Source organism: Fukomys damarensis, unplaced genomic scaffold (genome assembly GCF_012274545.1).
Source record: "Fukomys damarensis isolate Sample0158 unplaced genomic scaffold, DMR_v1.0_HiC HiC_scaffold_1, whole genome shotgun sequence".
In the NCBI taxonomy this organism is placed as follows: Eukaryota; Metazoa; Chordata; class Mammalia; order Rodentia; family Bathyergidae; genus Fukomys; species Fukomys damarensis.
In genome coordinates, this window is record NW_022900913.1 from 13,392,868 (window position 1) to 13,416,856 (window position 23,989).

Here is a 23,989-nt window from a genome sequence, read left to right on the forward strand (position 1 = left end):
GAAAAGTCCCACTGCTTGCTGAAATGAAGAACAACAGCTACTCACACAGTCCAGTTACTTAAGACTTAGGCGCTCTTCTATCTCAAATATCCAGGATAACTTTGGAAACCTTTCAAGTGTGAAACTAACAGATTAGAAATCAGGAACTGGTGACAGGTTTATTTAAATGCATCAAGGATATATCACAAGACCAGTATTACAGAAGGAGTTGAATTTTACCTACATTTTTGTATATAGGTAATCCTACAATAGAAATGGTAGAAATGAAGGAATAGTTAAAAATAATTCATTAACTTATCCTTAAATATTATTGCTGCTTACCTAGAAATTCTAAATTAACTCAAACACTCATGATATTTTTAAAGGCAAAATTAAGGGTGAACTCAATTAGGCATATATTTTGAAGCTAATCATTTTAGCTCTGTTTAAATCCTCCGCAGAAGGATTGGTGAAAATTGAGAAGTGCAAGTGTGCTCAAGAGAGGGTAACCCAAAACTGAGAATAAATAATCTACTTGAGAATATTATAGAAGTTTATAAGGGAAAGATCTTAAATTTCAGAAATCAACACATGCTTAGTCATTTATTTGTTATGAGAATTTGCTGATGAAACATTTCATTACTCTATTACCTTATACGATCCTTGATTATTTTAGTATCCACATACTCAGTAGCCATCAATTCACACATTCCTAGAAGGCATCACCTTAAATTACATGTTACACATCTCATTTTTTCATTAAGCATTAGATTCTAAGGAAACTCTGAGTCCTTTGCAGTTTTATTACTTTTGTAGCTTTGATAATACGCCCCTACATATATAAGGGAGCAGAGAATGTAGGTGGAGTGTGAGACTCGTCAGGTATTTCCATAAAAAGCATCAGGATAAAAAAGAGGTGAAGGGATAGGTCTTGAAACTGCTCACTGAAATCCCTTGTCAGTCAAAGGAATGACTGCTGAAAGGTTTCCTCCGAGCAGGGCAGAGCAGGGAGGCCCCAAGCGGTCCACAGCCTTCCATGAGTCTGGAGTTTCTTCCTCAGTCTTGGTGCCTTCGTCTCCTACTCTCACACTTTCCCATCCCTGCCACTTAATTTATCTCTCCGCTTACATTGTTTGTGTCTCTCTTTTCTTATACTTTTTCTCTCTTTCCCTTCTCAGGACTTACTATCTTTTTTAGTAGGCTCTCTACTATTCCTTTCTAGTCTGTGTTTAGTGCCCAAGTTAGAAATGAAACAAATTCTCTCCATTCCTTATTTCTGCTTCTTCAAATCCTTCTTTTGTTTGCACAGCTTAACGAAAGCTTTCTGTCTCCATTCTATTTTCTTGATTTAACTATTCTCCCCCAGGACTCCCCTCCCTATCAGAATCTTGTCCAGGAAATGCTGCCAGCAGTAATTGTTCACCTCATTCTCTCTCAGTTTTCTTACTATTTACCTGAAAGCATTTTTGTAAGTGACAGAAAAAATATACAGCATGTTATTGTACAAGCATTTCCCTAAGATAATATCCATGATTTATTCAAAGTGATATACAGCTTTCCGTTATATTTGGAATGCTGGAATGACAAGGGTCTCTGTAGATAGTAAGTCTGGAGATTTTGAATAAAGAACTAGATTTTGAAGACTGCACAATATACAGATTATTTGAGTAAGGATACTTAGAATCCTTGAAGATGAGAGTCAGGGAATGATAAACTGCAGAGACTATATTAGCTTTTCAGGGCCACACAGACCTGGATGTAACAGATCTAGAAGCAGTAGATGTCATAGCAACTAAAAATGGCCAGTGGTGAGCCCTTAGGGTTTGGATATTAAGTTTAGGAGGTTAATTATTGCCTAAATTTTAGGTGGCTTTTCCCCTGTACCCAACTAAGTCCCTTCTTATATTTATGCTATTAGATAAGGTGCTTTAACTTGGTACAATTCTACAATTGATTCTGGCAATTTATTTTCATGAATCTATTACAAGGTGATGGACACAATGCCACATTCAAATGGTTTATTAGGATACAAGCTGAATAATTAACTAATCAGTTATGGTTAGTGAATACTATTTTGGGAAATAATAACACTCTGTATATTCTCAGAATTTGCATGTAGAATATTTTACTTCAAATGAAATTTTCATGATTTCTGGTGAGCTAAAAACTACTCTGTCATTTTAGAGGGCAGCACCAAAAATAGCCTTATTGATCCTAAGTGTTTATATTTGCATATTTGAAAAATTCTCTTCTCTTTAGAGTGTGCTGTGCCTGATGACCAATTTCTAGCAAATAGAGTATGACAAAAGTGATGCATTTCACTTCGGAGGCTATCTTAGTTATTTCCTCAATGATTGGACAAAATACGTGACACCCACATGTTAAATGGTAAAAGGGACATTGTAGCTCACAGACTGTAGAAGCACCAACACACAGTGGCTGGCTCTAAGGCAGGGTGGCCTGGTGGAGAAGAAACAGTCCATGGCAAGCAGGCAGACAAAAGCAGCAGCAGCAGCAGCAGCAGGGCCTTCCTTCCCTTTTTATTCTACCCAGGCTATAAGCCTATTGGTTGGTGCCACTCACACCCAGAGGGGCTCTTCTGTCTTCAGCAAATCCATTCAGCCACATCAAGAACCATACTAATAAAATCAGAGGATTAATCCAGCTACCACACACCCATAATCCATATTCACACACCCTAGTCCAGCCACCTTCCACAAGCCCCACCTATAAACTCATGAGGCTTTGGAGAGACATCTGTATCCAAGCAGTAACCTAAACTGAGTTACAAAAATACTGACTTTCATCTTTCTGTCTCTTTCTCTCTCTTCCTTTTGTTTACCTTTTGTTCTGGAGTGAGCTCTATCTGCCATATTATGTGTACTATCACACAGAGGCTCTGACAAAGACCTGAGCCAAGACTTGCTGACAGCTGCATGAACGAGCTTGGAATACATCTTTACCCAATCAAGTCTTGACACGACTGAAGCCGTGATAGACATCTTCACAGCAACCCTGCAAAGGATCATGTGCCACAGGAGCAGGCTAAGCTACACCAGGAAGCCTGGCCCACAGAAACTATGAGATAATGAATGTGTGTTGTCTTAAACTGCTAAAATGTGCTATAATTTGTTATGCATAATTATATGAGTAATTCAGTTATGTACATTTTATATTACATTAAAACTTACTCACCAGATGCACTTTCACTTTTAAATAAGGAGAATAACATTGAAAATCTGTGAAACACCTTTGTCCTATTTGAATGGATATTAAAAATCACTTTGGTACCTACGGTGGCTTGAAATAAGATATAGAGAATGCTATTTCTTCTTTCTTGGAATAACAATGTAATATACACTATATTCAAAGAAAATTCCTCAGTTACCCATTAAATATACAAGAGCCCTTCTGTTGCATTTGTGTTTTATTTCCCATTAGCACACTTGCCAACCATTAATAGAAAAACATCATTTTAAACATGAAATAGGACCAAAAATAAATGCCGAGTTTTGCCTCATAGCTCTCTTAGGTGTGTCTACATTTTAACTCTACAATACAAGATCCCCGAAAGCTTTTGCTAATGGAGTGAAAGAGAGAAAGATGTTGTTTCTAGATAAAGAAGTAAAAGGCTGTTTTTAAGGCAAGAAGGGGAAATAAGAATCAAATAGAATCTAAGACTGTTTGTGCAACTGGGATTTGTCTGGCTCCTCATTCTGTTTGAAACTGCTCCCTCCCCGGGATCCCTTTCCTATACAAATGTGGCCCATTTTCTATGCAGATATTTCCTTTTTATTCCCTTTGCTAATGTTCCCCACATACACGATCAAACTTCACACCTTCTCACACTCGTTTTCCCTCTTTGGCTTGTGCTCTGTTTGCCTGCCATATGTAACTATACTTGCAACGCTTCCAAACCCAATTTAAAGTTTCAGATGTATCTTTCCTCACATTTCGTATTTTTATACCTTTGGAACTTGGCAAAACTTTTCTTCATCAAAATCTGACTGATATTCTTTCTTCAGCTAGTTAATTTCAAAGAAGCATTACTTTTTCGTTTTTTTTTTTCCCCAACTCAGAGTTTTTTTAAAAAAATGTAGCAATGTATGTGAAAAATTCCTTTGTAGTACCATGAGGGAAACCCTGACAAACAGGTAGTATTTTCATGGGATAACCAAATAGTTCAGAAGGTTCTCATTTGTTATTTTTTTTTTTCAGCTGACTTTTTCTGTGTGCAACCTCCCAGCCTCAGGAAAGATCCTATAACAAGTGGCAGTTTACCACCATAGGAATGAAACTTTGCCACGCAAGAGCTCTGATTTAATGTGTAATTTGTAAATCTACCTGGAGAGATATTGCCGTAAAACTAAAATCGTGGTTCCTAATTTAAGTGAGACATATCTGTGAAAATCGGCAAGTTGTTCCATAAAAATTTATATTGTCCACTATGTCCCACCCTGGGACAGCGGCTGATGCAGTTACTCCACGCTTTCTGCTTTCTCCACTGTCAGGGCTCTAGGTTAGGTTTCACTTCCTATACAAGCCTCTCACTGGTCGCACCACATGGATATCAATTTCTTTCCTTTCAGCAAGCATTCACTGTTTTTCTCATCTGAGCTCTTAGTTACATACTCTAGCTTAGCCTGAGATGTTCTTCCATTTCTCCTCCGCCTGCCTTGCATTCTGGTTGTTAGCACTCACGGTAAAGCTTAGCCTCAGCTTCTTGAAGTCTTCCTTCTGCTTCTATCTCTTTTCCAGTAGGTGGTTCACCCTGTTCAACTCTTTGCCCTGTCACTCAGCCCTGGGAAATGTCTGGACAATTAAAGTCATTCAGCTATATTTGATTAAATAATGAAGGAATGAACACATAGTAAATATATATAAAGAAATAAATCACTACATTGTTATGTATATAGAACATTTACCAAGCCATATAAATCAATAACATATGTACCAATAAATCAAATAATTATATGGATGGATTAATCAGCTTTAGTTTTTAACCAATGGGAGGGCATCAGCTCACTTAGTAAATGGTATCAATTTTGCTGGTGATGTACACATTTGTTCCTTGGTATTTGGCTGCATCATACCAATAATAGATTGTTGAAATCTGAACTATTGATATCTACCGGGCAAAGACTGTGAAGACCTCTTTCTGGAACAACATGGAGTTTATTCAGCCTGCTGCAGGGAAGGAGACTCCTTACCAGAGGAATCCTGGAGGTCTCAGTAAGAGTTGAAGCAAAGCTTTGGAGGGGGTTTGGGCTTCTGCAGAGTGTTCTTCATAGGGTTTAAAGAGATGGGACCATTTCAGAATTGGATGCTGTGTGAGAGCAGGGCCACTTTCGGGATTGGCTCTCTTCCCAGTCTTCAGGAAGTGAGAAGGTCAAAGCAATGGAGAAGGGCTATTGGTCCAATGCAGTAGTCACTGGGTTAGGGTTAGCTGTCTTGTAGTCATAGCATGTCCTTGTCTCTATCTTGTTTCAGGCATGACCACGGGCAAACATCACTTGTTATTGTTGGCATTTTGTGTATGTTGCTTAACGCAGCCTACTTGCACTGACTGCTAAAAGGACAATTTTCACCTTTTGAACTATTTACTTATTGTTGTCCATTTAGTTTTTTTCCACTGTATGATTATATGATGTAATGTGCTAAGCGCTATTGTGAATAAAAAGTTTTTGTAAAAAATAACAGAATCCCAGATACGGCTATTAGAATTGAAGATGTGAACAATTTTCTTCAGTCTCTTCTAATGTGATATTTTTCTTCCCAATTTATATACACCAGTTTGAAATATCAATGGTAATATATGATAGTGTACTGTGGTTATTTAACAATTTGATTATTTGATGGGTAAAGAGGAATCTAATTTTTAACTTAATTTGAGTATCCATAATTATTTGTTTGTTTATTTGTTTTTGTTTTTTTTGAGACAGGGTCTCACTATGTAGTTGAGACTGACCTGGAATTCACTACGTAGCTCAGGCTGGTCTTGAACTCACAGTGATCCTCCTGCCTCAGTCTCCCGAGTGCTGGGATTACAGGCATGTGCTACCACGCCCAGTGGTAATTATTTGTAAAAAGATGTGTCTTTAGTGTTTACATTTCCTAGTTTTGAAGTATGTCTTCTTGTTCTACTTCAATCAGTTAAGGTTATGTTTCTTATTGAATCCATGTTAGCTCTTCAAGTAGTAATTTCAGAATACTTTTACGTCCCAGTCTAAAAGTAGTTTTCAATTTCTCATTCATTTGTGAAAGCCAAAAGATCTCAGAGGTTAGAATAGTGTTCATCGGATGCACAGAAGGATGGGGAGGAAAGGTAAAGATACAGAGAGCTTGAATAACAGGTAATAAAATACGGTTAGTTGAGAGTTCTCACCTTCTGCAACAGAGTAGGGTAAATATAATATACAGAAAGTTAATGTACCCTAAAAAATCTCTAGAAAAAAATATCCAAAGTTTTAGCACACCCAGAAATAATAAATGTTTGGATAAAATGCTAAGTATGCTAATTATACCTTGTATACATGTATCATATTTTCATATCTTGCCCCACAGACATATACAAATAGTATCTGTCAATTAATAAATAATGTTTAGCCTATTAAAACTTATATAGTTCAGCAGATCTCTTCCTTTGTGACTTCTTTTATTTTCATACATCATTTTAGTTGCCCAAATGGATTCATTCTACCACTAAATTTCCCTGGTCTATCTGCAATTATTTTGGGTCACAGTGAGAATAAAGATTCTAAAATACTAGTGTTGCATATTTTATTACACTATTAAAATTATCAACAAATATTGCATTCATATTATAGACTAAAGTAGCATCTTTGGAATATAATATTTGATATTCAAACCAACATGCAAAATTTTTGGAAATGATGCTTTCCTGGAAAAAATCTTAAATAATTTTCTTCATTTAAATTTCCCAAATAAGAAATCTATTTTGCTTTAAGCTGGGAAATGTATGATGTTTTGTTACTCAACAATAGGTATGTATTAGACTTCTGTTTTTCCAAATATTTTTGGTTGGAACTTCATCTAACACACAAAGGCAATTTCTTGAAAGGTTGTGTTAAGAGTGTATATGTGCTTTGTTTACATAATCTTGGTTTTAAAGTAGGGTGATAAAATTCTAGACATCATTTATTCTAACAATATACACAGGTAACTCAGAATTTCTGAAGTTTAGGATTTTACTTCTGAGTCTTTTCCTAATTAACTCATAGAATAAAGTGAATAGAAATGGAAGACAACCCTGAAATGACTTGTAATTATTCATCTATCGAAGTGTTTTGTATTAACTTTTATATCTGCTTGCAGCTTTGAGGTCAAAAGTGCTTACTTGACATACTCAGTGAAATGCATGCTTAGAATTGGTGAGACATATTAAATATTATTTTACATGTTGAAACCACATGTCCTCTAATACCCGTATCAACACAAATGTAAATTCTGTAGGTAAAAATGCAATTCTATGCATTAAGCACATATAGATACTAAATCTGTAGCGCTCTCAGAAATGTAAACAACTGCTTTCCGCCGATCTTAAACCCTAGCCCCCTCCAGAGTGCCCTCTTTGAACGTGACATGTTTTATTCATTTGTGACAGACTCCTGGCATCAATCATACTCTGTAGTTAGCAACTGCAGCCATCACGTTGCTCTGTGCTTTCCTGGTAATTATTTCTCAAGGCATTCCCTAAGTACCTCATAAAGCATTTTTAATGCCACTATACGGGAGCAGATGTAAATAAATTCCATTTTCAAGAGCTTTTAAAAATATGGCTTTATTCTAGTTTGCAGTTAATGTTTTATGGTTAATTTGACCAGAAAGTAAAATACAATTGCTTTCTTTATTAAAGATTAGGATTTTGATGTTGCAATCTAGGAAAAAATTGAACTGCAACAGTGAAACCTTCTTTCTTTCTTCTTCTTCTTCCTCTTCTTTTTTTTTTTTTTTTTTTTTTGGCATAGGGATGGGAAGAAGCAACCAACACCCCCTCTCCCACATGCTTCAACTTTGCCGTCTGTTTTCCATTATTCCATCAAGATCATGATTAATGGAAGCTCTCCTGAATTTCAATATCTTGAAATCTAGCCAAGACCTATTCTTTGGAGGCTAAGCTGAAAACAAATAACACTAAAAATAAGGTGATGCAGGCTTTGAAAGTCTTTAGTGAAACCATCACGGTGATCTTTGCACCACTGCTGTGGAAAAGAGGATAACATTTCACATTTCTGGCGTTGTTAATGACAACATGCAACTGAAAGCAAGCATGAATTTCTGGGAGTAGCATTAGGGTACAGGACTCCCGCTGAGCGCACCAGTTCCTTGCTCTGCACAGCTGCCTTCTCAGCTGGGGGTTTGAAATCAGCACTGCGAGAAAAGGCAGAAATGACCATGACGTATGTGCCTCTCTATGAGAAAAGGTAATGTTCAATTAATGCTCCAGCCTTCTGGCTTCTAGCTGATGGCTTCCTATTGTTTGCTCGTGTGTGTATTTTCTCTGGATCTTTTTTTTTCTTTCCTTTCTCTGGAATAAAATGCCTGAATTAAAAAGCCTTCATGTTTGTGCTTATACAGATAGTACATTGCACTGCTGAAGGCTTTATTGGCATCAGTAAGAATAATGTGTACACTTGCACTCCCAGGATATTGGCATGGCTTGCACTCAATTAGATATGTTTGCATGCACCATCATAGAAATACCACAAGCGAAAAAGAAGAGCCGGTGTCAAAAGTGTTCCTGTAATGCAGTGTATGGCTTGTTGACAATTTGTATATTTACATCATCTGCTGCTTTGTTTGTAAAATTGTGTGAACCAGGTTGTTAATGGCCAGCTCTGCTTTAAAAATAATTTGAGTAAGAGGTAAAAGTGGTAATTGTCAACAAAACCATGTTTTTTTAACCTTTTCTAGATATAAAAAGTAATAGCATCTTCACTTTAATTGTCAAAAAATTACTTGGATTCTATGGATAAAATTTTAGAGTGAATATGACTTTATAGAATCCTAGTCTTCATAGGGTTATTTGATTCTGCTTCTTGGAGAAAAACCCCAAGGGTTCTCAGGAGTATCCTTTTATTCTCTTTGGCAAGAGTTTATTTTCATAGCCTCGAATGATCTGAAAAAGTGCTGTACCTGTGCATGTGTGTATTTGTGTGGATACTTAGCTCCATCTTATGAATTTCTTCTGAGATTTTCACTAGCCTTTTGCTTGGAAGACTGAATTCTTTGGAGCTTCCATTGTAGCTTTAGGAACAAAGTTCGAGTGTTGGCTATTCATGGGAGGAGTACCCACTAAATGGACTGAAGTAAATAGTGATTTCTATCACTTTGAGAGTCACCTGATAGAAATCATTTTATAGACATTTTTTATGTGTCAGAGGCAAAAGGTAAGTATAAGGATCACACTGTTAAGGCATTCATAATTTAATTCTTTTGATCAGTTAGTTATTTTCTTAAAGACATGATGTTTAACTCTATTGGTGTGCCACCTAGATTGCTGTAATCTTGCAGAATTCATCGTTTGACCTTGAAGAAGAGTAATTTTTTTCCTGCCAGGTGATAGGTCTACAAAGAATTAATTTTTACCTACTCAGAAAGCAATGTGTTTAGTGAATGACTATTTTGTACTGGTCACTGTTGTAAATACTAGGAATACAACAGCTACCAGGACTACCAGAGTCTCTACCCTCATGGAACTTATGTTCTAGCAGGACAGCGGGAGGAAGAGGTAGCATTACATTCCATCCCTGTTTTCTGCAGGGTGAGATGGCAGTGGTAGCTTAGAAATTGAAGCTGCCGATACCATGGAAATTCATACAGCCTGCTTGGCTTAATGTTGTATGACACTGACCCAGAAGAGAAGAAAGAACTTCTAAAGATACTCATGAGCACTTTCAGAATAGTTGGAAGCAATTTCAAACTGCAAATAACTTGTAATAATATAGTCCTTCCAAAGGCTGTGTTAGAGAAACAGTGTGAACAAATTATTTGCATTATTCGTATGGAGTAATGATCTCACACTCTGTGTATTCAGAGTTGGGTCAATTTTCATAGCAGTCGCTAATCTGGTGCTTTGCCTTGACTTGACAATGGGCACAACGTAGAGGCTCTTAGTGCTTGCTGCAGTTGCTCTGTACTCTGGTCTGCTTCAGCTACTGCAGACTCTGAACACGGACACAGTTTGCTTCTGTTACCCATCGCTGAAAGAATTTGGAAAGCATTGAAATGTGGCTTCGTATCACTTCTGTTTCTCATTTTGAATGCTCTGTTTTTCTATTTTAAGACTGCTGTGGAATACATCTTTCCTGTTTTAAGCTCTTCCTTCCTTCCATCTCCCTTGCATTCCGCCTTTGGTCATCTGTCTATTGTCTGTCATCTATCTTCAAATAAACATCTATTCCTTGTAGCTCATCTTCATGTATTTCAAGTCCATTTCTCTACTATCAGTTCTGGTAGAACAGCTGAAAAAAACGAAGTCATGTTACCTTGCAGTGGGAGCAACCATATGGATTAGTTATGGAGAATGAACCCTACGCATACATTTTCCTAGTGCTCTAGGAAGGATTTGGGTTCTAATGTAAAGACTCGCACCACCGTTTCTCCCCCCTTTCCGATTGGCGCTCTGGGGTTCTGAATCTGACTGAATCCACACTGTGACCCCGAGGAGCCAATCATGAGCGATCCCCTAGATGATTTCAGAAACTCTAGCCCCAAGGTGGTCCAACCATTGAACCAACACTTATTGACTCTCTCAAGACTACTCCTTTTAAATTCTTAATTGACACATAATAACTGCATGTGTACAAGGGTGCATAGGCACAGTATGAAATTTTGACATACATGTCATAAAAATTATCCAATGTTTAATAAGTCACTCCAGATGACATTTTCTGTTATTTTCAGCATCCTAACTGATGCTACAGACATGGCCCAAATAATCAAGCTTGTTAGGGATTGTTGAAGTTGGATATTATGTTATAAGGCAAAACACTTAACAATGAAGGCAAAATGTAATTCTTATTTTGAAGAAACTTATGGCGAACATTTGTGAACATTTGAACAAACAGCATTAGCCTGTTTTGTATATTTCTTGGTGTTCCTTTTTATATAAAATAAGGAGTTCCATTATTTCTCAGGTCCATTGCAGAATTAAATTTCAAGCTATTTGGGTAAAATGTACTTTAAGTCCAAGAGTTCATAACAGTATCTGTTAAACAATATTTTAATATTCATATGCCATGAATAGTAAATATTGGGTGTGAAAAACCTATTGCTCTTTTCCTGTTCATTCTTAGAATTTCATAGGCTCCACATTGACAGAAGCTGGGCTATTAGACAGCTTTTGATATATCACGTCCCACTGTAAAAATCTACTTTCTTCAGTTATATATCTGGAAGCATCTCTTAGGAAGACTTTTCTTCTAGTAAAATTTTCTACAATGTCAATACTTTTTATGAGCATAAAATCAAGACAAAATAATGTCATTAGTGTGGAGATATGTCTGAGGTACTGGATTTTCCACCCACTTTGTGATGTGACTGGAGAGTTTTACAAAACTGCTGTAAAGAGATTTCATGAAGATCAAGAAAAGTATCTCCAAACTGTTCTTGGAAGGCAAAAAGCCACAACAAATAAAATGTTGCTATGCTGTTTAAAAACATGGATGTGAACCAAAGGAAGAATTGGTTTTAAACAACATTAATTTCAAAGTTTATCTATTAGGTAGCTTTTCTGCTGCTGGACTGATGGACCTGATGCCTCTGACTTAAAGGAAGAGAGGTTTAATTTGCCTTGTAATTTCACTGTCAGTTGTCTCTAAGGGAGAGTGTCATGGGAGAAGGTGTGGGGGAACGAAAGTTTTCAGACTATGGTGGCTGGGGAGCAGAGCAGGCGAACAGTGTCAAAGAAGAAAGAGTCAGGGACGAGGTATGGACCCCAAGATCACATTCCACGACCCAGCTAGACCAGGGAGAGATGTGTTCACTAACTCCCTAGGCCGCTTCCAAGCCAATTGAGCGGAAGCGGAAGCTTTGTTTTCCCAGTCCGTTGCGTTTTCCCGCCTCACCGTGCAGCACTATGGGAATACTTGTGCTACCACTGCCAGTTGTTCCAAGGAGGACTTTTTGACCATGAGATGTTGATGCTTAATTCCGATCCATATTTTGCTTGATGTTAGAAACTGAGAGGTGCAAAGAAGCTATTACTGGGAATAGAAAGTAAGGAAAACAGAGACCAAACAGAAAGCAGGGAATTTATAAGAATGCTTTACAGCAGAGAATACAGAAAGGAGGGTGGGGTGGGGGAAAGCACAACGTGTGTGCGTACACACATACAGACACACATAACGGAGCAATTAGAAAAGAAGAATGAAAAATATCTAAATATAGAGGTCTCGTCCTCTTTATGAGATGAGGAAACTGTTGCCTGATAATTACTACTACCTCATGTTTTCTAGAGTAACATGCAATCCTTGAACTGGAGAGCAGGTTGGTACTTAAAAACGAGAGGTTGTTGCTTTCTCTGGAGCAACGTAGCATCTCTGGATGGTAGCTGAGTACAAAACAAGCACAGAAGCCTTTTTCCTACATGCCGGAAGCAGTCATCTCTGTTGCCAAGGAGACGTCCTCACTGGACAAGGGTCACCTTTGGAAACAATCGCAAGAATTCTAAAGCAGATCAATAGAGAAATGCTAAGGCCTCTCCTTCGTAGCTGACATTGCCTCTTATTTAAAATGTCATTTCAGAGCAGGGAGGGCAGGGGTATGGGGAAAAATGAGAACCAAGACCTGTCATGTAAAGGTACAAGATCCCAATGATGAATGCGACTGTACTGTATACCTAAAAAGTACCAATAAACTCAATGAAAAAAATGTCATTTCAACAAACACTTGCTTACGTCATTGCTATATAGCGCGGAGTAGCAAACTTGAATGTAAAATCAGTTAAGCTTAGTGTTTTTATTTATTTATTTATTTATTTTATTTTATTTTATTTTTTTATTTTTGGTTGAACTTCTCTAAGTACAGGGATGTCAGGATCTGCAGCCCGGAAATGGACTCGCATTCAGTTTTAAAAAGAGGCGCTCCCTTTAAGGCTTCCTTTAAAGAAGATTCCATTCTTTATTGTATTTTACCTCTGTTATTTTGGTCTCACATCAGTGTTTGAAAGTGTTTTGCCCCATACCAGAATTGAACAAAAGTCAGAAAGACAAAATTCCATCCCTCCCATTAACTTACTCTTTCATTCTTTTATCAGATAACTGTGATTTCATATCACGTTCCCAGGCACCACTCTCTGGATGTGAACTCCCTACATTTAAGTTCTACAGGACTCCAGCTGACGAACAGGTGGTTTGCTAAATAAGCGATGCAATCATGAGCAGAGGGGACATGGTGAAACGCTCATCATCTGAAGCAGCAATTCCTACCGGACGTGGGGGGAGGAAATGTCAGGTCCTGGCCTTGTGGAGTGGATCCGTCCTTGAAGACAGAGACGGCAGCCAGTGTAAGAGCAGAGTGGACAGAGGAGATTGCAGTGGGGTTTTGTTGCATGGAGTTCAAATGTTCTGGGAGAGATGCTTAGAGATGGGGTGGCACAAGAAAAGTGGGCTTCAACATGAATGTGCTTACGTCATGTAAAAATTATGTCTCTTACTGCTACTTCTCCAGAATTTTCCTTTATGCTCACAGTAATTGGTATTACATAATGCTGTGGTAACCAGAGCCTTAACTGGCTGATGAAATTCCTTTTTTTTTTTGTTCCTTTGACAATTTAGAATCAGTGCCATGTACCTATGCATTTTCATACTGTGTATGAAAGTGCAATTTCAGGGGTTGTTTATCATGTACAGCAAGAACTGTGAAGTCCAAGCATAAACTCGTTTGATTTTAAGACACAATGATGTACGTTTTGTTAGAAGGTAAATAATGAAATTTAATAACAGGGGTTAAGATGATTAAATTGTTGGTCTGGATCCATTCTGTGAAATCGCGTGCACTTTTTGCATCTGAAAACTCAAAAGGAACAAATACAGACAGCTCTCCTGTCCACCAAAGGATTATGAGCCACATGGAAATGTACCTTGCTAACTCTTTCTCTATCTCAGACGAGAATGACACTTTGTACACAAGAAAATGTGGAGGATGCCCGTGCTGGTGAGCGGGTGCTCTTTGGCACCATCTAGGTTAAGCCACCTGTTCTAGCTGCACTGGTTGAATAAATTAGATGCTCTCGGGAGAGTGTATGCAACTGACTGGTCTGCCTTGTTACCAAGGCAACCATTTTTCTCTCTGCTCTATGACTCCGAAAGGATTTGCAAACCACCAGTGCTTCTCTGAGCAAGAGCGTGAACATTTTTCTTTTCTCTTTCTTTCTTTTTTCAATTTCCTGGTCAAGATGATGAAATGAATATATAACCTAACCATATTCCCTCATCCAGGCAGTACACTCTCCAAGTGTTTGAAAAACTTAAAGTCCAAACCTAAAAGAGATGTAACAAATAAACAGAGAGGTGTGAATAATAACTACAATTTAAAAAATAATTTGGATCTCAAACATTTTTAAAAATTGAAAATAACTTTGAAGTAGAGTGTGTCATGGACCCTGTATGTAAAAACAAGGTTCCCTGAGTTCTATAAAAAAGGCAGTGAGTAAAAAGCCATTTTCATAAATTATTCCAGCTATTATCTCCATCAGGCATTTCTCACTCTGCAGAGACAATGGAAAGAGAACAGGAAATGATTTAGTGAGAGCTTTTGCAGATCCATCAAATCATGAGTCCAGGGCCTAAGCTATCATTTTCTGATGGCCAAAGGGTTAGGGAGCTGTGCAGGGGTGGCTGAGCCCACACTGTAGTGACAGCACCAGAAATCCATGCTCATTTTCATCCCCAAGAGGCGTCTGTTCCTCAACATAATAGTTTTCTCTGATGCGTAATCCATATTTGCTTTCTTTCCTTACCTCCTTTCTATTCTATTCCTTCCATTAAATCTCCATGCATTAAAATAATTTAGAAGGCCATCCATATTGGCAAATGTCTCACTTTATTCCAGGAATTTTACATTTTCCCATTTGCTTTATTCTTCGTATTAATTTGATGTTATGGGCAGTATTTATCTTGTTTAATAGTTGTTCAGACTGAGGTCAAAGGCAGCAACTATCAAAGGTTGATATTTAGGTTGAGTTCTAGCTTATTCCAAATCCATGCTTCTGTGTCTGTAAAGTTCTATTAATGATCAATTATATCCTTTCTGAACATTGACATACTGGTAAGAAATATCAAAGAAATGGAAGCTTGAAATTAGGTTTCCAGTAGGGCTCTTGTTCTATTACTATTTTCATTACTGTTATTTTTTTACACGCAGAATACTGTTCCCAGCTCTGCCAAATTCACTATAGACTGAAGGATTTTTACATATTCATCATGGAGAATGGCTTTGTTATATAAGGCAATTCCTCTGATAGTTCTTTTTATTATCTTTCTATGTACTAGAGAAACAAATTGAATCTTCAACTCATCCTGTAGCTAACTTGTTTCTTGTTGTTTGCATTTGAGGAAGAATATATGACCTATTGATACACACAGTAAAGCTGGTAGTATCTTTGTGAGAGATTAGGTTCCTCTTTTGATTGTGAACAAACTTCAGTGCAATTAGATTTATCCTGAGTTTTTATTTTTTACTGATTTTTGTCCTGCCTTCTGAGATTTCAAATGTAGATCAGTATTTCCAAACAAACAGCTTTTGGAATATAGGGGACATTTTAAGATATGATCAGATGGTGAGTAGACAATTTTTAAAAAGTACATTTCCCAGTGTGCACTAAAGCAGTGAAAATATTTTACTTAGTTTGGAGGCAAATGGGTACTGTTTTTGTTGTTGTTGTTGTTTGTTTTTGTTGTTAAGTACATGTCATTGATCCTGGCTCTGTTTAAAGATTAACACTGCTCTAGAAGGTTATAAATATGCATTAAGAGCACAAGGATATTATTCTGCTAGAACATAGGGATTTGGCAAAAGTGGAAACTGCATACTTTATTTGCTACAAGAAAGATAAATTTGCTTTTTCTCTTCTTGTTTCCAGCATCATTTTTATGTTTCAAAGTTACTCAGAAGAATAAGGCAATTGTTTGTAATCTGAAAAGGAATTTTATACAAAGGCATTGTATTTGCATTTTTAGAAACATTTTTGCTTTAACATATTTGTTCCTGCCATTCTCCCCTGTAGTTATCTAGACTGTTTGAAATCCTACATCTGCGCAGTGAGTGTGTAAATTCACTCGGTATGTTTTCAGCAAACCTTTCTGGTCTCCCCAGGATGAGGGACTCGGCTTGGTGCTGGGCATCCCCATGAGCGGGTATCACTCTCTTCTGGGGCTCAACTTGTGGGGGAGGCCTCTGGGGCCATCAGTGGTCTCAGCAGGTCCAGTGCTGTGACAGAGTCTAATGAGCCCATGGACTGAGGAACACAGGTCAGCTTCTTTAAAGAGAGACCCTCCCTACCATACTTACCAGGGTCATCCTCCCTGGCTGGCTCTGTGGACCTCAGTCTCTATATCCTGTTTTACTCTGTCTTTTCAGCCCATTCTTTGGATTATCACAGAATGTATCACCTTCCCAATTATAACTCTGTATCATCTTAGTTCTGCCTTTTCTCTTGACTCTGCAGCACTGGTTAATTCGGTGATTTTACTTTGCTTTGATTCTATGGTTGTTATTCTCAATGTCATCCCAGTCCGTTGGTGCTGCCACTGTTTTTCTTTTCCCTCTGGTGCTGGAGACTGAAGCCATAGCCTCACACAAGTTGAGAAAGTGCTCTACTCTGAGCTATATACCCCCTACTGTGTATTTTATTTTTATTTATTTATTTATTTGGTACCAGGGATCAAATTTGGTGCCTTGCACTTGCGAGGCAGGTGGTGGAACCACTGAGGTAAATCCTGGGGCCCTAACAGTGTATTTTAATGACTTACCGGCTGGAAACAGCTCTCTTGTCCACCAAAGGATTATGAGCCACATTTTTCCTTATTAGTGAGTATTGGTTGTACTGATTAATGGGGTTCCCTTGGACAAATTTGCACATGCACATAGCATATTTTAATCATGTCTCCCATTACCTACCTTGTCCCACCATCTCCCTAGTTTCATTTTTTGGGGGGGTTCAATGTGTATAACATATTTTGATCGTATCCTTTCTCTCATCACACACTTTCACACCTCCTTTCCTTATTCCTTTCCTCTTGTGGAATAATAGTTTCCCTTATAATTCCTTGTTACCATTTAAAGATTCCACATATTATGGAGAACATGTGATACTGATCTCCCTGAGTCTGGCTTATTGTGCTCAACATGATGATCTCCACATTCATCCATTTTCCTGTGAATTGTGTTTTCCTTTATGACTAAATAATACCCCATTGTGTATACCTGCCACATTTTCTTTGTCCATAAACCAACGATGGGCCCCTAGGCTTGAAGACTCAACTTTTAAAGTGCTGATGTGCCCATTAACTGCATGTGGCAGGGTGTATGGGAGACTCCAGGGACTCACAGGCAAGGTGTGCTTATACCACAGGTGCTCTCCATCAAATGCCACTGCTCACAGGTAGGTATCTGAACACTTCTGCTGAGCGTCTCTGCACTGCCTTCACCCCAGCCATATGATGCCAAGTGGAGGCCACAGCACCAAGGAGGAGGGGAACTGGCTCCCACTCGCCATGAAGACAGCACCCCTTCCCAGCCACACTGGATGTGGGCATCTTCCTAGGGTTGAGATTTATTATTTGGTTGTATAAATATAAATTTTAAACACCACCTTTTCACACAAAAGGAATCATCTTGAAGGTATTGATTTCCTGCCTGCTCTGTTCTCATTAATTTTGAGACCTTTCCGTGTACTCAAAGCCCAAAGGAAATTCAGTAACAGGTTCTGGGAATCCAAATTAAATATCCAGGAGGAAGGAAGCCAAGGCTCTTCTGAGAGGTCAGAAGCAACCACCCACAAAGACATGGACAAAAGGGATCCAAGACTTTTTTTTGCTCTAATGCTTTTTTTTTTTGTGGTTTGCCTGTTTGTTCCTAGTCTAAATTCTAAAGTGAGACTATTTGGATCACACATCTCTACACTTGACAAAATAAATCATGGCTAAAGAGACTGGTGGACTTTACAGTTAAGAAACTTTACTAGTGTTTGAGCCACCCCCATTTGTGTTCTGTAATTAGACTTGTCTCTTTCTAATTTCCTTAAAAGACTCAGTTTCCAAGCAGAAGTTTCTTGTATTTCTTTGTGTTTTCCTTATGGCCAACATTGTTTTGCCATGAATTTACTTAACATTTCATTGATTTTGATATTTGTGAAGATAATTCTTGCTTTACCTGTTTATATGTGCTCAAACTTCCCAATCCATAACTCACATACTCTAGCACTACCACCTAGGAGAAGTCCTACTCAATTTTCCAGCAGCACTTCAGTGAGTCCTTGAAAAACTGAATCTTGAGAGTAGAAGGTATAAGCAAATGTATAGAGGAACAAGCAGTACAGGGCTTTAGGGGCCTTACAAGTATAGTATCAATGCCCCAGCATGAATGGAACTATGACGTATTGCCAATGTGCAATGATAAAAAACTGGAGAAAGAAAGAGTCAAGATAGCTATATCAGGAAGGGTAAAAAGTCATGGAGAATTTGAAAGTAATGAGAAGCTCATGAAAATTTTTAAATCCAGGAATAACAAGATGAGATAGTATATCAAGGAAATAATGACCTTGGTATAAAACTGGATGTCACTTAAAAGTCATTTAAGTAATTAAAATATAAATGAGGTCAAAACCAAGGCAGTAAGAGTGGAGGTAGAAAATGGAGAATAAATATGTGGAATATTTAGGAGTCAAGTCTTTCTTTGTGGATTGGTGAAGTTGATGCTGAAAGTTCTTGTATTTGGAGACACTAATAACTGTTTTTAGTCAAAAAGAAACACAGAGGGATAAAATGTGGTTGATGTGTGTGTGGGATTGAATATTCTAATTTGATTTATGTTGAATGTTAGGGATGTGTGAGCTATTTCATCTGAAATATTCAGGAAAGAGTTCTGGATTTGAACATTAAAGTTGTAGGGAAATGCTAATGAGGAGGAAACGTTCCAAAAAAGACATCACGCTCAAGAGTACTAAATACGAGAGGAGTAATGAATTTTACAAGGCATTTTCTATGAAGATTAGGTGCTTACTATGTGCTTGCTTTGAGCGTTTTACTCTTGGAGAGTATATAAGTGTTTAACTCCTCCCCGAGAACAGCTGTGACCCTTTTCCAAAGCAGGGGGACTTTTGTTTCTACAAAATCTTTTAAAAATGTATTGATAGTTTTATGGCATAATAACATGGTTTAACATATGCATACATCATAGGATGGCTAATTCCAGGTACTTAACATGTTCATGACCTCACATACCTTTTATTTGTGGTGAGATCATTTAAAATATACCCTTTTAGCAATTTTCAAACAAATAGCTCATTTCTCTCAACTGATCATCACGTTGTAGAATAGATCTTACCTCATTCCTCCTGCCTGGCTGAAACTTTGTATTCTTCGTCTAACATTTCTCTAACCCTCAACCCTTTCCCCCAGCTTCTGGGAACCTCCGCTCTACTTTCTGATGCTTTAAGATTCCACTTAAGTGTGAGATCTCATGATTTATGTCTGTCACCCTTACAGAAGTTCTTTCTCTTTAAAGAATGAGTACTATTTCATTGTTTACATATGCCACATCTTTTTTATCCATCCATCCATTGACAGATACATAGGTATATCCCATATCTTGGTTATTATAAATAATACTACAAACAAACATGGAACTACATATGCCTTCTGAACATTCTGATTGCATGACCTTTGAATGTGTACTCTGAAATGAACTCATTGGGTCATATGGTAGTTCTGTTTTTAGTTCTATAAGGAACTTTCATACTGGCTTCAATAATGGCCATATTAATTTACATTTTCACTAATGTGGAAGGATTCCTTTTTGTTCCACACGCTTGCAAATACTTTGTATTTTGTCTTTTTGATAATAGCCGTCTTAATAGGTATAAGGTAATGGCTCATTGTGGTCTTAATTTCATTTCTCTGATGATCAGGGATGACAAGACTCTTTCCATATGTCTGTTTGGTCATTGGTGTGTCCCTTTGGAGAAATGTCTTTAGACCCTTTGCTTATATCTTATATAGGGTATTTATTTTCTTCATACTTTTTTTCTGAATCAATTATCAGATATATGGCTTGCAAATATTTTTCCCATTCTGCAGCTTGTCTCTTCATTCTGTCCAATGTTTCCTTTTCTGCACTTTTTAGTTTTTATGTTTTTAGTTTCATCTAATTTTATTTTGCCTAGTTTTGCTTCTCTCTCTCTCTCTCTCTCTCCCTCTCTCTCTCTTTCAAACTCAGGACCTTGAGCTTCCAAGGCAGGAGTGGTGCCACTGAGCTAAATCCCCAGCCTTAGTTTTGTTTTTCATTCTGATGCTTTGGGGGGACTCTGCGAAATTCTTAACTTCACTATATGATTACTTCTTTCTTCTTTTCATTAAATTTATTGATACTTTTTAGGTATACAGTACAGTTACACTCACCATTGAGATCTTGTACCTTTACATGATGTATCTTAGTTCTTATTTCTTCCCCATTCCCCTGCCCTCCCTTGACCCCCTCCACCCTTCCCTATTTACAAAGACTTTGTTTCCAATTTTTTTTCTTTTCTCATATTTTTTCTTTTCCCTTCAAAAAATCATAACACAGTAATATATGTGCACCCATGTTTATAGTGACAGAGTTTGTAATAATAGAAACTTGAAAACAACTCAATTGCCCATCAATTGGGGACTGGATAAAGAAGATGTGATTTTTCTATAAGATGGAGTACTACTCAGCATTAAAGAATGAGAAACTGGAGTCATTTGTAGCTAAATGGAAGCACATTGAGGTGATACTCTTAAGTGAAATAAATAGGACACACGAGGAAATACTGAATAGTTCTTCTGATGTGAAAAACTAAAAAGTGTAAATAAGGTTCAAATTGTATAGCTGACAATGCGATATAGAAAGAAAAGGGCTAAAGCAGTAGGGGAAGTGGGAAGGGTAGGAGAAAGGAAAGAAAAGAAAAGAAAAAATATTATGGCTGTTTTCTAATGGATGTGGCATTTAAGAGTTGAAACTCTTTTCTTGCTTCTGGCTTAGGATAAGCAGAACATCTCAAATAGCAGGTTGTTAATTTAAAAAAGCAGGAACAGAGCTATTGCTTTTAATAATAAAATATTTTTAGTGAAAATTTTCAGAAAACATAGAAACATTAAGTGAAGGAAATACAGATATATGTAAAGAAGGCTACAAAGTTTCTCGAAGTTTCTATTGGTATATTTTTAACATTTAAATTTGTAACTCAGACAAGTTTACCAATTCATACTATTTTACATCAGCATTTTTACTTGACCGTAAAAACAGTTTACATCTCTCCATATACATAATAGTTTAAGATTTCCATGATGCCTTTTAGTGTGCACTTTTTATTTCTTTAGCCCTCTCATAATTTATGTAATGAATCTCATCCTGGTAGGAACTGAAGTATCACCAATTTTTAAAGTGACAAAGTTAGGGTATGGCATATTTCTATGCATATCTTTACACATTTGATGATTAGTTTTAAGCCTGCATTCTCAGATATGCAATTTCAGGTCAATGATGACACAAGAACATTTTGTTTTATGTTGTCAGACTTCTGGCACTTCTCCTAGACTGTTTGTTGCCAACAATATATTTAGCACATTTTAAAAGTGTTTGTGAATTTGATGGGCCCTCAGAGCCATAATTATTACCTTCCTCTCCAGGTCTTCATTAGTCTCTTAGGCTCTTTTGCTGCAGCTGCTCAATGAATCTGGTGCTACACTAGCCCAGACTTCACAGGTCCATTTGCATTTTAAAGAAAATTTCTCTAATATTGAAAATATATTTGGGTCTCACTGCTTAGGTTCAAATACTAATCACTTATAAAGAGTCTCTCTCTCTGTCTCTCTCTCTTAGATTGAATTCAGTGCCTTTAGTTTAGCTGTGTCTTCTGCCCTTTTCATCTGCAACAAAGTTTCTAAGGGATTGAACCCGCAGTCCTGCTGCCTCAGACTTCTGGAGTGCTAGGAGGACAGTGTGCGCTGTCATGCCGGCTGGACTCTCTTCCAAATGACCTCTCCACCCCAAGGCTGCTTTCATATGGTCTTCTGGAGAGTATGAAATTTCCTACTAAAATCAATTTCCTATTCCACATTTTCCTGAGTCTTGTTGTTCAAAAAATCTAAACTGTTGAATGCACAAATAATGTTTACTTTTGTACTGCCTTTTTGATTTACTATAAGCAAATTGTTCAAATTTAGTGAGAACAGAATGGACAATAAATTCAGTGGACAATCAAGGCAGGAGACTCCAAATTTTGGTGATAATACTGCAAATCAATCAAAGACAAGTTTTGTGGACAAGCATGTTACCAGTCCCCATGGCTTAACTTCTAGCCTCTGAAGATTAACTCACATGTGGGATTCGATTCCTTTTTTAATCACAGTGAGAAGTAGTCCACTGACCAAAGAGAACCCACATGACATGGGTAATGGTTCTGTTCCCTCTTTAGTTGCCGATATAGAGACTTTTCTACCATAAACCGAATTGTGCCACTCTGGCTGGGATCCTTCCGGGAAGGTTATGTCCCAACAGACAGCTGAGGCCATTCAAGGTTCGTGCATCTCATGGTTCTTGCTTCCTTTGGAGCTGAGACTCGGAAGCCTCCGGCTCCACTTTTATATCAAAGGTTTAATCATGAGAAACTTTTGAGATCAACTCTGTCTCTCTCCTTCACAAGAATGTGAGTTATTTAAGGTCATAGAATCTCTGTAAGTGATGTTAGTATTCCTCACACTCTCATACTGCTGCAGGAGTTATTTAGGATTCAAGAGATACTGAATGAATTAACTTTTACGTGCGAGTCATGCTCCCAAGGAGGAATGCAGACGTATCAAAGGTATAACAAATGCATATGCTTTTCCCTATTTTATTACCACAGAATCTGTTCAGGCTGCCTCTGTTGTTTCACAGTTCCTGTTCCAAGGAACATACAAGGGACACATGAGGAGCATGACAGTTATTTTTCATGACATATATTTGCTTCACACCTAAGGAATCTGACACTATTTAGGAGGTACCTGTTCTCTGGTGATTCAAAAGTGTCATTCCTTGGTCATGGTCTGTCAGCACTCCAATACCAATGTGGTCTTTTGTTTAAAATATTTTGATCCTCCCACCCCATCCCTATTTGTAGGCAATCCTATTCAGAGCATTATTTGGTAGCATGCTCTTTGGAATAGTCTGGGGATGCCATAAAAATGCCCATATGCCCATGAAAAGATGGATGGCTAAAGAAAATGTGATACATACACTGTGTTGGAGTACAACACAGCCATAAAAAAGGTAGTCTTCAGTCATTTGTAGAAAAATAGATGTGTCTTGAGACCAAAATGCTAAATGAAACAAATCAGACACAGAAGGAAAGATATGGCATGTTTTAACTTATACAAGAAACTCAAAATATAAATAATTGAAAGAACAAAATAAGAAACACAGTATGAAACAGGGAAATAGAATTTGTGGAGTTGGAAAGAGAATTTGGAAAAAGAGATGGAGAGGGGGAAAAAAGATGTTCCAGATGAGACATGTCTGTGTATCAATTATGTGAGATAAATGTAATTGTTTTGCATCACAAAGATATACTGACAATAAGAAATACTGTTCATACCAAGAAACTCTTAAGTTGTCTGAATTTTGGATTATTTTCAAGGCAAGATGTTTAAAATGAGTTTTATATTTAAGGTTATTTATTATATTTGAACCAGGATCACAAATTCACTTGTGGGAATATATTCACTTTGGCATTTAAGACTCTGTACAGATACAGAAAATGAGAGTT

General features: G+C 37.5%; 1 long non-coding RNA gene across 2 annotated transcripts; it reads left to right on the top strand.

Annotated features, from left to right (window-relative positions):
- The first annotated feature begins 7,980 nt into the window (after positions 1-7,980).
- LOC117283856 lies at positions 7,981-22,706 on the top strand. Of its 2 annotated transcripts, none has more exons than XR_004514893.1 (3): positions 7,981-8,423; positions 13,259-13,507; positions 22,066-22,706. It is a non-coding gene; the product is annotated as an uncharacterized LOC117283856 (long non-coding RNA). The 2 variants fall into 2 exon arrangements; XR_004514900.1 differs by lacking the exon at positions 22,066-22,706 and adding an exon at positions 16,085-16,144.
- Positions 22,707-23,989: the final 1,283 nt, after the last annotated feature.